Below are 13,344 nucleotides of genomic sequence, written 5' to 3'. Positions count from 1 at the left end.
AGAGCCCACCTCCAAAATAATCAGAGGAATATGGACTGGAGGCATGGCTCAAGCAGTAGAGCACCTGCTTTGTAAGCACAGAGCTCTGAGTTCAAACTCCAGTCCCACCAGGAAAAAAAAAAAAGAGAGAGCATTTGACCACAGATCTTGTGTTAAGATCAAGCCCCAACCTATCAATTGGCTGTGTGGACATGGATGTTCCTGAACCTCAGTTTTTCCATGGGTAAACCAGCTCATAACCACTGCAGATGTGACACCACCCCCCTACAATCCAACTGCCATCTCCAATAGCACTGCAGAGCCATTTTAGAAATGCCAAAACTCCTTTCTGGCATGACTTCAGACATTTCAGCAACTGTCCAAGGTGATTCTGATCCCCAGTTTGAAAAGAATTACAGGAAAACATTATCTAGTTCATTCCAGCAGAAAGTCTTTCAATGCCACTTCAGGAAACTCAGTGGGCAAAGCTTATATAAGATAAAAACCAATTATCTAAGTCTTGAGATGTCAGAAAACACACACTGAAATCATGCAGGGTCCTCCTGGACCCACCACAAGATGACAACAATCTAGAAGTGATAAGTGGCCACTTTGATGTAGAAAGACCTCTGAGAAACAGACCTAACCACCACTCACTTCTAAACAAATAGCCAGCACAGTTTATAAACAAAGTCTTGAACCAGACCTCATTTAAACCTCCTTAATTCCATACAAGGAATGCAGCTTCTCCACTCACCAAAAAGCTAACAGGAAACACTTTCTACCTGTCTGCACTTTGCACAAAGTGGGGAATTTGAAAATAAAACCAATTAGGTGCCTTTTGCAAATTTATTCTTGCATTTCTGAGTACATGATGCAGCAGAACATGGAGGAGGACAACCCTGGGTTCAAATTCCAAGTCTATTGCATACTCACTTAGATCTTGGGCAAGAAACTAGCTTTCAGAGCCTTATCGGTAACACAGAATAACTCCAACCTCTTTTGGCTATTGTCAGCTGTAAAGACACATGGAGTAAATGCCTAGTCAGGGATTAGAACCCTGTGTTCATTTGAATCTCCTTTCTTCCAGAACTCTTTAAGATATTTACCAGACAAGACACTGCCAGAAAAACTATCTCCCCTTATATTAAATCTCAATCATGCCCAAATTCCTCAGGCAAAAGCACATATACTAACTGAAAAAGGACTCTTCTGCATTTATATATACATATTATATGTATTTGTATAATATGCCAAGTACATTCTCAGAAAGTGCACACTGAGAGTTCCCCACCACTCGGTATTAGGAAAATTATATGAAATTGCTAATGTTCGTACTTACAACTACAGCAATTTCATGTGATTGCAAATAGTATATCTAGAGCAAGGATTTGATGTCTGTTCTCCCTAAATTTCCTGAAAACAGCAAGATCACTAGAAATCAGTAACTTTGGATTTTTATTCAGTTCTGTCATGTATTAGTGCCTGACTTTAGTAGGAATGTTATTTAGTAACCTTGAGCTCTGGTTTCTTGATTTATGTAATAAATATGGTAGAGTTCATTTGTGTTTGCTGTATAAATTAATGACTATAAGGCACAGATACTTAGTTTAATGTATCTAAACGACACAGTTGGTAAGAAATATTTAATCTTGCCATAAAAGTTCTCTTGGTTGTCTTTTCTGCAGCTATCCTGTCCTCTTCCACTTTGAAGTGCAGAAGACAGAAACCTTAACGATAATAACATAAAGCTGTGTAAACTTCTTCATGGGTTTCCAAAAACACACTTCTAATTTGGCATACCCTATCATAGCAGTCCTGGATTTCTCCTTAAATAAAAATGGTTACGGATGTCAGAGATGTGAGTGAGTGTCCACTGAGCTGTGTCTAAATGATTTTCCTTGTGCCCAAAGCCAGCCTGGAAAAAGCCTCTGCTAGTGAGAAGGGAGAACATGCTTCCCAGGCCGACAAGGCATTGTTCAAAGTAATGAGTTCTGCACCACTTGATCCACAGTTCATAGCTGAGTCTGATTTTCCTAGACAAAGAGCAATAACCCAATGGGCAGTGCTCTTCAGCAAGCTTCTCTGAGCTTATAATTAGACTGGTGAGATGATGAAGGAATGAAGACCAGAGTCTCCCTAACATCTATGTTCTAGAAATGAAAACAGGAAAATTTGCCAGCCCTGGTCAATATCTTGCTAGACATTCGTTATGGCTGTAATGGATTTTGATTTTTAGTGAGTCTAAACTCACTAAACATGCCTAGAAACTATTCCAGCTTAAAAGTTAAAAGTGTTTAGATACTCTATTATATTCCTTTCATCCCTTCTATGATTTTGTGCCCTCCCCCTTTTCCCCAGAGAAATAATAGTCATGGTCCCTCAAGCATGCAGACCAACACCACTATTCTTAGAAGGGAGCTGGCAAGAGATTCATTATGTCATGAAACATGGAGCCAGAACAAAGAACCACTGAATCACTTGCCTTATCTTCATCTGAGAAACCTGAGATGAAGGTTTCTATGTTTCTCCCATACTCAGCACTGCACTTACCAAGACTACAAGTTTTAGGGCAGAGCTTGGACTACAAAAATATAAGCAGATAAGTGCACACAGTGTTTCCTGCCCTACATATAGTCTTAGTGAAATTACTCAAAAATAATGTTCATTTTTGTTAAACCAAAGTTTAAGCATGTTTCTGAATCTAAAACTCTAACCAGTGCTGAATCAATTGTACTCTTGTGAGTACCAAAGAGAGGGCTGGGGCTGTAGCTCAGTGGTAGAGCACTTGCCTACCATGTGTGAGGCCCTGGGTTTGATCCCCAACAATGCAAAAAAATAAATAAATAAATAAAAGAATTTCAAAGGTAGTATCTTTTTTTCTAAAGCCCTGAAGTAGCATTAAAATAATTTCAGAACTCACAGTTCTTAATTTGTTGAGGACAGGAATCTAGATTTATTCATCTTGCCTTATATATATATATATAAGTTCTCAATAAATATTTATTGACTAAATGAATAAATTAAACAGAAACCATTTCAGTAAGAATTTCCACAGTATTTTACATCATGGTGCCCAACAAGAAGCACCTTTATGTTTATTTTTATAATTCTACCCTTATAATTATGTAGAAGATTGGCTTTTAAAAAATAAAGTTAATTGAAAGTGATGACATGGGAAAATGACAAACAGAACTAGTGACTTTTAATACATTTTATCTCAAAACTGGAACAACTATAAACCCTGGCTGGGCCCACCAACCTTCCCTTTCTTTGTCTCCTTCCCATCCCTTCTCCCAGCCTTTCCCCTCCCCCAGCACTCCCAATCTCATTATCCCAGGATCTGCTAAACTGCAGTTTACCTCCTGGAACCAGCACAAACGCATGTCACTGAGAATTAGGGAAATGGAACCAGTTACAAGCCTTGAAATAGGATCACAAAATACTTGAACTTGAAAATTAAATTGTTTTAATTTTTAATAGATAAATGGAAAACTCAACTGGACTTTTAAAAAATATCTGCCCTAGATGGATTGAACAACGTCTAGCTATTGGTGACTAAAAGAATGTGAGAGAAAATTAACCATGTTATTCACCAATCACTTGAAAAGGAATATGTTGACTCCATTTGTTGCCATTTGCTGATGCTGATGGCATCTTAAAACTTCTACTACTAGTAAACACTTGCTATTCTGGAAAGCAAATTGTTTACAAATAAAATACGGAATACCCACATGTTACTTCATCCAAGCTATTTTAGGCCACACTTTATTCCAGGAAAAGTAACTCCATTTTAAACTTCTATTGGCAGTTATGTTAATTCTAACCAATGTTTATTTAATAGCAGCTAGGTCTTGATCACGCTGCCAAATACTGATGCAGCCTAAGAAAAATAAGCAACAACAAGCCACAGCTCCCTTAACACACTTCTTAAGGAAGTGTACTCTTGCCAAATGCTTGCCGGTGCTCCACCAAATGGGATTTAAAAGAGGAGATGGGCTTGTCAAGACTCACAATTTTAAGAAAATGAAAATGACTTTAGACAGACGGCTTAGGAAAACCGGACAGTAATAAAGCTTCTTGAACCATTCGCTGTCTGCAAAAGATGTTAACTCCACAAGTGATCACAATGCCCATCAGCTGGACAAGCAACGCGTGTTCTGGGAAACCCTTTGTCTGTTTTCACGGGCATTTGACTTTGGTTCTTTTCCGCGCATCTCGGCGTCACAAACATGCGGTGGCGACACAGGCGCAGCCGGGTGGCCCGCGCCCCGCCCCCACCTGGGGACAGGAGGCTCAGGTCGGTCCTCTGGACGTCAGCCCATCGCCTGGCCGAATGTTTTCACAGCACTTCGCACCAGGAAGTAAATGTTTTATTTGTCTCTACTTTTATGGGAAAGGGGGGGTGGAAATTAATGCCCCCATAACAATTTCTCACCATTTTTATTCTGCTAAGAGCAAAGTGTAATCGCGGCAGAGGGAGAAGGTTTTATTTTGGTTTTTCAGAGTTGATGACTACTTTAGCGCTAAACTCCATAAGTAAAGATGAGACATAAGTTGATGTCAAGCTACAAACAAAAACAAAAAGTCCGAGGGAGAAGGAGGGGCGCCACAGACGCTCCCGGGCTACACTGCCGCCCCGCGCGCGGCGGCGTCTCGGACCCGCGCGGTCGCCATGGGAACCGCGCAGGCGCAGAGCGCGCTGCCGCGACTGCCGCGGCGCCCCGCGTCGCTCGGGTGCCCAGCGTTTGTCCCAGGAAGGCGCAATGGAGTAAATCGACTTCGCGCCGGCCTGGGAGGGTTGTGAGCGGGTCACGGGGCGCAGGAGGAGCCGTGAGAGTCCCCAAGTGGAACGGATACCGCGCTCGGCTGGCTGGGAAACGTGGACCTGCCCTGCTGCGGAGGACCCCTTAGGGGGGCGAGGCATCCTGCAGCGAGGCTTGAACCCCACCCCGCCCGCCACCGCAGCAGACACGAGAGTTGCATTTTGCGCAAGCACACAAACCTACACCCTCAGAAGTGTGGGACCCCCGAGCAGCCGCGTTCCTGTCCCCGCCCTGTGCACAACACCCACGCCGTCCATGGAGCGTGTCCCGAATGCACCTGCTCACTCGCACGCCGGGCCGGCATACCTGTCCTCCTCTCCCCACACACCCCCTTCTTGGCCGTCCTCCCCGTGCCCCGCAAAGCACTGACCTCCTCAGCTTTGAGTATTCATTCGGCAGATGAGGGACTCTTCGGAGTCCTTGTCACAGGAGCGACCTCGCAAGTGCAAGAGTGATGAGTTACTGGCTCCAGTGACTCCAACTCCAAACCCCTGCCCAGGGCCGGAAAAGGCCCCCCCAAATGGTCACTCGTCCCCAGGAGCCAGCAGGATCCCCAAGAGGAGCGGGTCTGAGAGCGGGGCGCCGCCGCCACAACCTGCTTTCTCATTCAAATCCTCACGCTCACCCGGACCCCTCCTTCCCAGCCCTGCAGCTCCGGAGGAAATCAGGAACTGGAGCTTGGGAGAGCGGACTGGAGCGTCCGCGGCCTCCGCGGGCTCTGAGGCTCGGTGGACGGGGCCAAAGGTTGCGCTGGACCCGGTGGCGATACCCTCAGCGGGGGTCTCTGCAAGGCAAGGGTCAGAAGCACTGGGAATAAACTCCTCAAGCTTCAAAGATTCTCACACCTGGGGATGGACAGCCCCCTTGATGCTCAATTTGGGGCGGCAGTAGAGAGTTAGGTGAAGGAGTTATGGAAACAGGGCTGAAGGGCCCAGGGAACTGGATACGTGTGCAGTGTTAGCTCCTACCTAACACTTGCTAGAACCACACCTAAGAAAAATCCAAACTGCCCATCTTGATGTCTCCCCTCCCCTTTTTTCCCCATTCTATCCGTGTTGGCAAATTAAGTCTATTTTGAATTACGTGCAGCTAAAATTATGGAAGAGGGAATGCAGCTGATTAAAAAATACTTTGTCATTTATCCCCACTTTCCTCTTCCAAGTGCCACTCCTTGGCATCAACAGGCCAATTAATCAGATCAATTTGGTGGCTGGCGGGCTCGAGTGGCCAACCTGCGGTGGATGAGAGCACATGAGAGGCAGAGAGAGGAGAGCTTGCACACAGTAGGCCCCCAAACGGTGACGAAACGGTGACTTGTACTGAACGCACTAACAGGAGTGACCAGCAGCCAGTAGATTAGGAACACTGCCAGCCACGGTCCAAGGCAGCCGCGGTGTGATCCGGCTTCGGGATTCCAGGATTTGCATTTATCAGCCTTCATTCAACCTGCCCCATTGTTAGTTCAAAGCCTGGCTGGGAGGGACTGAGGACGCTGCTCCTCGCTCACCTTTCAATTTAAACTTCTCCTCCAATAAGAAGATCCTAGTAAACCTGGCAGCGTGGGGTTGGCAGGATTTTCTGGGTTTAGTGACAACATAAACCAAAGTCATTTTCTTTTCTCATGCGTGAATTTGTTCAGGAAGTTACAAATGACTGCCTGAGACTGGAGAGCCTGGCCTGTACTGCCAGGCCACTTTGAAGGACAGTTAGTGCAGGGGGGTGGTAGCACTGTGACCTCTCAGCGTAGGATCTAGGGTTTCACCTTTTCATCCCACTTAGCCGATACCATAGAAACAACTCATTTGTATTATTCAATTCAACAGAGGCAATTACAATGTCACAGCAAAGCGTCATAGACCAGAAGAAACTTTACCCTAAAAACAATCCTGCACTCTCAGAAAGAAGAAAAAAGCCAGCAGAATAACCACTTGAATTTCTTCCTGCCAGGGTAGAGGAAGAAATCAATTTAGAAGAAAAAAAATAATATATATGTAAATATATTCCTTTGGCTTCATAGAAACTACACTAAATTTGTCTTTCTTCCATCATTTCTTCCTTTTTTTTATTATTTTTTTTTAAGCATGCTTCCGTACAAATCTCCAATTTACAAGAAATCAAGCAGGGCTGGAATATAGTTGCTTACTGTGATCTGAGGTCCTAGGCTCGTCCCTAGCACCAAAAATAAAATAAATCAATAATTCTCTGCCTCCAAATTGTTGTTGCTGCTGTTGTTGTGTGGGCAAGTGCTTTTTAGAGATATGTTTGACTGTGATCTCCATAGTTAAAAGGAAAGTTAAAAACAACAAAAAGCAAGATAAGCCCTAATCAGCCACAGTTATCTGTCTCCCAAACTCCTATGTTTGTCGTGCTGGAACTGAAAAAAATGAAGATGCATATATTAAAATAAGCTCAGAGACAAAGTTCATAACAAGAGCACTTGTATGCTGTACATTCTTGATTTGATTTCCATAATTCTGTGAACTTTTAGGGTCTTTTTATTTGGGGGGAGGGCTACTGGAGCTTGAACTCAGGCCTTACACTTGCCAGGCAGGCACTCTACCACTTGAGCCATTCCCTATAATTTTTTAATTATGCAGTACTTCAAACCCACCAAAAACAAGACACCATATACTCCTCCTGCTCCCCCACCTCTTCTTTTTAAATAAATCTTTACAGATACAGCCAAAACCCCATCTCCTGGCCCTTCCTACTCCCACCCTTTCCCAAAGTAACAATCCTGAAGTTGGTGAGAGTCCTATGCATGCATGTCCTATACATATATGTATATCCTTGTGCCTTTAATATCTTTACCCTCTGAGTCTTTAAAGACGCCATTAATCAAAGAAAAATTTCTGAGTAAAAATAGGAAAATGTTGTTACATTGCTAAGTTTTTGAAACCAAGACGAACTATTTTTCCCTGCTTGTGACAATCAGAGGAGATAATAAGAAAGGGATTAGACCATGGGCAGTAAACAGCCTCTCCAGGTTACACAAACCCTTCCATGGTTACCAAAGAATCAATAGAAAAACAGAACAAAGAACACCCCCCTTCCTTCCCTGGGTAAAGAGGAAATAGAGAAAACTTTTAAACAAATGTCGTCCATGGTAGTTAAGTACCTTTTCTAGATGGTCTCTCTGTCACAAAAGCCATAATCTTTCAGTAAGGATTTACAATTTTCCCAAATGTAAGGGACCCCCGCTGATAGCTCACTTCAACTCTGCTGAGAAGTCTGGAGTTGCATCCTCCCTGTTTCCCCATGCATGGGGACCTCCATCTCCTTCCAGTACTTATGCAACATCCTTTACAGGGGTCCTCACATTTAACATGGCCTGAGAAAGCTCCAATTTTTCTTAAATGCCATTGACTGGGTGAAAAGACATGTTCCCCCAACCCCTGGCCTCTTCTCTTTCTGAGGGATGACTCTCATTAATTATCCTGGCACATCACTGCCTGGCCTCCATTCTAAATAGCTGCCAGATTTCTACACATCACCTCTGCTTGATACAGAAGGCACACCGACATCAGGATCACAGGAAATCCTGTAAGAAGGGCCTGAAACACGGCAAGATGACTGATGCGCTTGGTGGTGAGAACGCTGTGCTGCGGCTGTAGGAATTATTTTAGAAAGCTGCAGTAGGAATCTGTGTTGGAATGAGATTTTTAGAGCTGTGCAAAAATGGTACTTTTTGCTCCAAAAAATAACTATATTTACAATACTCCAATTTGACCAGCAATCATCTTGAGTTATATCCATGAGCAAGAGTGAAGGAGATAAATTACATCCCTATTTGAACCAATGCGCCGCCATATATTAATCATACAGGGCTTTCATTGGGATTTTCCATATATGCTTACATTGTACCCCACTTCCCCTTCAGAACGTACTTCTTGAGTGCCAGGCCAGGCCCTGTTCTAGGTAGCCAGTTTTAGCACTTCAAAAGTACCTATCCTTGTGGCCTTACTCTCTGTATTGGTCAAGACTTTTGGGTAGAAATAATAAAATTCCAAATCAGACTAGCTAAAAAAAAAAAGCCAACATGGTGACTCTTATCTTAAGACAGAGTAAAGGATAAGGACTTCAGACTGGGTCTGAATGATGGGGCCTAGCAATTCAGAATCATCATTTCCCTCTTGTTAAAAAAAGTATTTAGTGTACATTTCATTATCTTTTTTTCTTTATATCAAGAAAAAAGTATTTCTGGTGCTAAACAAACCTTTGGAGGTAAATTAGCAGCAAGACTAATTCAGCCACTGCTGTCAGTCACCTTCATACAAATGGGGGAAAAAAATTATTTGCCTACCGCTAGTGACTCATGCCTATAACTCCAGCTACTTACAAGATTGAGATCAGGAGGATCACTATTTGAAGCCAGCTGGGAAAAATAGTTTCCAAGACCCCATCTCCTAATAAACTGGCAAAATGGACTGGAGGTGTAGCTCAAGCGGTAGAGGACCTGTTTGCAAGAAGGAAGCCCTGAGGTCAAACTCCAGTCCCACTAAAGAAGAAAGAAAGGAAGTGAGGAAGGGAGGGAGGGAGGAAAGAAAGAGAGAGAGAAAACCAGAGAGAGAGAAAGAGAGAAAAAAGATCCAATGATACTTGTGAAAGCATGATAAGGAAGATGTTTTTCAAGATGAAGGTAGTAAGTCTAGAGACCACTGAACATGGTCCTGCAGTAGGGGAGAGAGATTGGGCTCCAAGCAAAGGCAGAACAAGTGGGAATTTGCAGGGTGGAGGTTGGGGGTGGAAAATATACTAAGAATCACTGGAGGTTAGGGGCACTCTGGCTAAACCGACTTAACAGGATTCTTGCTGAAGACAAGCTAGGGCGATCAGTAATGGAGAATGAGGGACCTGATCAGATATGGACACTATCAGATATCCAGAGTGAGGGGGTCTTACTAGACTGACTTAGCAGGTTCTTTGCTAAAACTTGGGTTTTACAAAAACATGCACAGATGGAAACCTGACTAAAGTTTGGCCAAAGAATCTTTGTCACCCTCATACTCATTTTCATCTTTGCTCCTATTGTTTCTCTCTGCTGTGCTCAGTGATTTGCTCACGAACTTCCTCTACAGGCTGGCAAGAATTGGGAGAGCATGACAAGCCACAGCTCCAGGCTTCAGCCAGGTCAGCTAGTGATCCCAGTGAAAGAGAGGCCTTCGTCCTCACACCATCTGTAAATAAGGTTGAGGAAAGGATGTTCACTGACCCAGCTCAGGTCCTGTGTCCATTCATATAGGTCAGCTGTATGCTAAGTAGAGTGCATGTGCAGTAGACTCTGATTATGCACCCTCCTATGGCCAAGGAAGTGGGTGCTATGAATAGCAGCCCTAGGGGAATTACTTGGAGGGCTGGGGTATAACTCAGTAGTGAAGTGCTTGCCTAGCAGGCATGAGGCCCTGGGTTTGATCTCTAGCACCACCAAAAAAAAAAAAAAAAAAAAAGAAGAGGGAAAGAGACAAAACTATCACCTGGTATGATGGCACACGACTATAATTTCAGCCTTTCAGAGGCCAAGACAGCAGGATTGTGAGTTCAAGGACAGCCTAGGCTACATAGCAAGATCCTGTCTCAAGAAAAACTGCTAAGCCAGGCACCAGGGGCTCACGCCTGTAATACTAACTATTCAGGAGTATCATAGTTCAAAACCAGCCTGGGCAAATTGTTCACTAGATCCTGTCCTGAAAATACCCAACACAAAACAGGGCTGGCTGAATGGCTCAAGTGGTAGAGTGCCTGCCTAGCAAGTGTGAGGCCCTGAGTTCAAACCCCAGTACCACCAAAAAAAGAAAAAAGAAAAAAAAATGCTGAAAGCCAAGGAGGAATTGTTGCACATAGGAAGGAAATTGCCCTTACCAAATAGAAGTAGGAAGGGATTCTGCTTGATAAAAAGAACAGATGTCCCCTCCTGAGCTCTCTACCAAATCTGCCACCAAAGAAACACATAAATACTTCTGTACAGACTCATATGCATATGACAGAGGTCAGAAAAAAAAAATCCTGAGTTCATCAAGAAGGGCCTGACAGAGAGAGGCAGTGGTCAAATCCAAGTGCCACCAGTGTTTCCCTCCCTAGCAGGACAGGAAATGTCCCCACAAGTGGCCAACTGTCATGGTGAGCTGGGTTATGAAGAAAGCCAATCTCTGGAAGATTTTTGTTTTGTGCTGTTCACGGTTTATCAAAGGAGTTGTCATACACCCGCAAAAGTAGAATAGTATAATGTAGACTTACCTATTAGTCACTCAGTCTCAACAATTATTGGTATTTTGGCAATCCACCCACAAATGTGGAGAATTCACTGAAAGATGTTTATTCCTACATTAACATGCCTTTGCAGTCCTGTGATTTTTGTTGTTGAAAGAAATGCAAGCTTCCAAAGCAATTCAGTCAAATAAAACCAAAGCATGTGAAGCTCTTAGCAAAGTACAAAATATAAATTATTTTTATTGTTATTATTAATGATCTATTTAAAGCTTTTAAATGCAAAGTCTACATATTGAAACATATTTGGCACACAAAGGAATAAAAGGTGGTTTCTTCTTTTTCTTTCTTTTTGGCAGAACTCAGGGCCTCACATTTGCTAGGCAGGTGCTCTACCACTTGAGCCACTCTACCAGCCCTTGTTTTTGGCATTGAGTGTTTTCCAGATAGGGTCTCAAGATCTATTTGCCCAGGCTGGCTTGGAACCACAATCCTCCTGATAGCAGTCAGAGAGACCTCTCAAGTAGCTAGGATTACAGGTGTGAGCCACAGGAAAAGAAGTTTTTAAGGCTGAACTCTGGCTCTTCCTCCATTCCTTAACAACATTCTTAAGTGATCCATTTTTAAGCTGGCTATTTGTACTTCTTCTACAACAAACTAGTAAGCAACCATCTTCATTAGTATAGTGATGAGTATCCTCACGTGTCACAGGGGGGTACCAGGGTTTGATTTCCTGACAGGGAGGTTGCTGAGCTTTTTATCCTCTGACTTCGTTTTCCAAATTCATCAACAAATCAGTTTGTTTTAGGCAACTCATTTGGGACCTTCCCTGTCTCTTATGGGAGCTTGTCTCTCTTAATAAACTTCTTGCCAAAAAAAAATTCGTTTCACTTTTTATACGGAAATGTCAAAAATATTACAAGCAAATACACATTTCAAATAAGGCAAAAATAAGGTTAAATTGTCACATTCAAAAATGAGTTTGGGGGGGTTAGGGGCGTGTTTGAGTGGTAGTAGAATGCCTGCCTAGCAAGGCCTTGAGTTCAAACCCCAATACTGAAAAAAAGAAGAAAAAAACTCTCCAGAGATGAGTCTGGACTAAATATCAACATTCTAAACTCTAGATTCCCCATTTTTATATCTGGGCTAAAAACTTCATCCTGTGAATGCCAAAAGAAGGTAAAAAATGGTAGAGTAGGGCCTAAATGAAGCCCATCAATTCAACTCAGGTTGTCTTAAGCCCAGTTACACTTCTCAGGATATTTTAGTACCTAATATAGAATGAATAGTTTTTAAAAGCAGACATTATCCAAATGAAAGTGGACATTCACAATTTTCTATGTCCCTCCAACTTGTTTCATTGCTTTTTTCTTCATGGTGGAGGGAAAGAAGTATTAGAGAGGAAACAATAGTTTCCAAAGAGCTTCACAATTCAGCCCAGTGCCTTTTGTTTCCAGAAAGACCTCCCACAGAGCCAGTATCTACAGCTATCAAGATGGTCAGAGCTTGTTCACCCAGAAAGACTAGAAGTTAAACTAAGGAACTTTATTCATACTAGAAACTAAAATTTGAAACTTTGAGACTACATATTTCCATCATGGAATATATCGGGTCACTCCTCTAATTCTATCATTACATTTTTTCTGACAAATACAATAATATAATTAAAAGAAAAGGGTATCTCCCTTATCTATTCGATTGTGGACCACTCATCTAATAAGTAACCAATTTTATAGATATTAAACAAAAGTTTATAAAGATAGAGAGAGAAAATGAAGAAATAAACTGGTGAGACAGTTAGAATGCAAATTCCAAAGCTTTAAAAAATGAAAAAAAAAAAAAAGGCGGGGGGGGAGGCTAATTTATACCACAAGGAAAGTTTGTCATTTCCCTACTGTTTAGAATTCTAATGGGCGTACTCTCCATTACTAACAGCTGGTTTTAACACCAAACAACAAATGGTTAGGTTTTTCTGTACAAACACAGTAAAAGGAAAAATTGCACTTTAAAAACTTATGTTGGTTTCATTTATTTGCATGTTTGAACTGCATATGTATTTAAGATGCTTGATTTGTCCAAAAGAAATGAGTGTGTTGCCTAGAAGCATGTGCATGTCTGTGCATGTGTGTCTGTGTGAGTGTGTCTGTGTGTGCCTGTCTGTGTTTGTTTTGACTGTGGAACCCAGGGCCTTACACACGCCAGGCATGCTACCATTGAGCACCATCCTCAGCCCCCAAATAAGTGTCACTTTAAACTTTACAAGGTTATAAAATGTTTTTTCAGATCACTTAAGGAAAACCAGTCTTCAGAGTATAGCATCATGCAATGTACAGCT

General features: G+C 42.6%; 2 protein-coding genes and 1 non-coding gene across 8 annotated transcripts in view; 1 reads left to right on the top strand and 2 right to left on the bottom strand.

Moving 5' to 3' along the window:
• The window catches only part of Plch1 (phospholipase C eta 1), a 220,706-nt gene extending 215,274 nt beyond the window's left edge, over positions 1 to 5,432 (bottom strand). For 3 of the 6 annotated variants that reach the window (XM_074073931.1, XM_074073933.1, XM_074073936.1), the window contains exon 1: positions 5,176 to 5,432. The gene's annotated coding sequence lies outside the window, so the exon portion shown is untranslated. The remainder of the gene's footprint in view (positions 1 to 5,175) is intronic. The other 3 variants (XM_074073937.1, XM_074073938.1, XM_074073935.1) reach the window with 2 other exon arrangements.
• Positions 1 to 13,344, bottom strand: part of C5H3orf33 (chromosome 5 C3orf33 homolog) — a 369,083-nt gene that overhangs the window by 320,819 nt on the left and 34,920 nt on the right. The gene's annotated exons all lie outside the window — the stretch shown is intronic.
• LOC141423719 (small nucleolar RNA SNORA19) lies at positions 8,958 to 9,084 on the top strand. The gene has a single exon (XR_012448539.1). It is a non-coding gene; the product is annotated as a small nucleolar RNA SNORA19 (small nucleolar RNA).

The sequence above is a fragment of the Castor canadensis genome, chromosome 5, assembly GCF_047511655.1.
Source record: "Castor canadensis chromosome 5, mCasCan1.hap1v2, whole genome shotgun sequence".
In the NCBI taxonomy this organism is placed as follows: Eukaryota; Metazoa; Chordata; class Mammalia; order Rodentia; family Castoridae; genus Castor; species Castor canadensis.
This window is presented reverse-complemented; position numbering and strand designations above follow the sequence as displayed.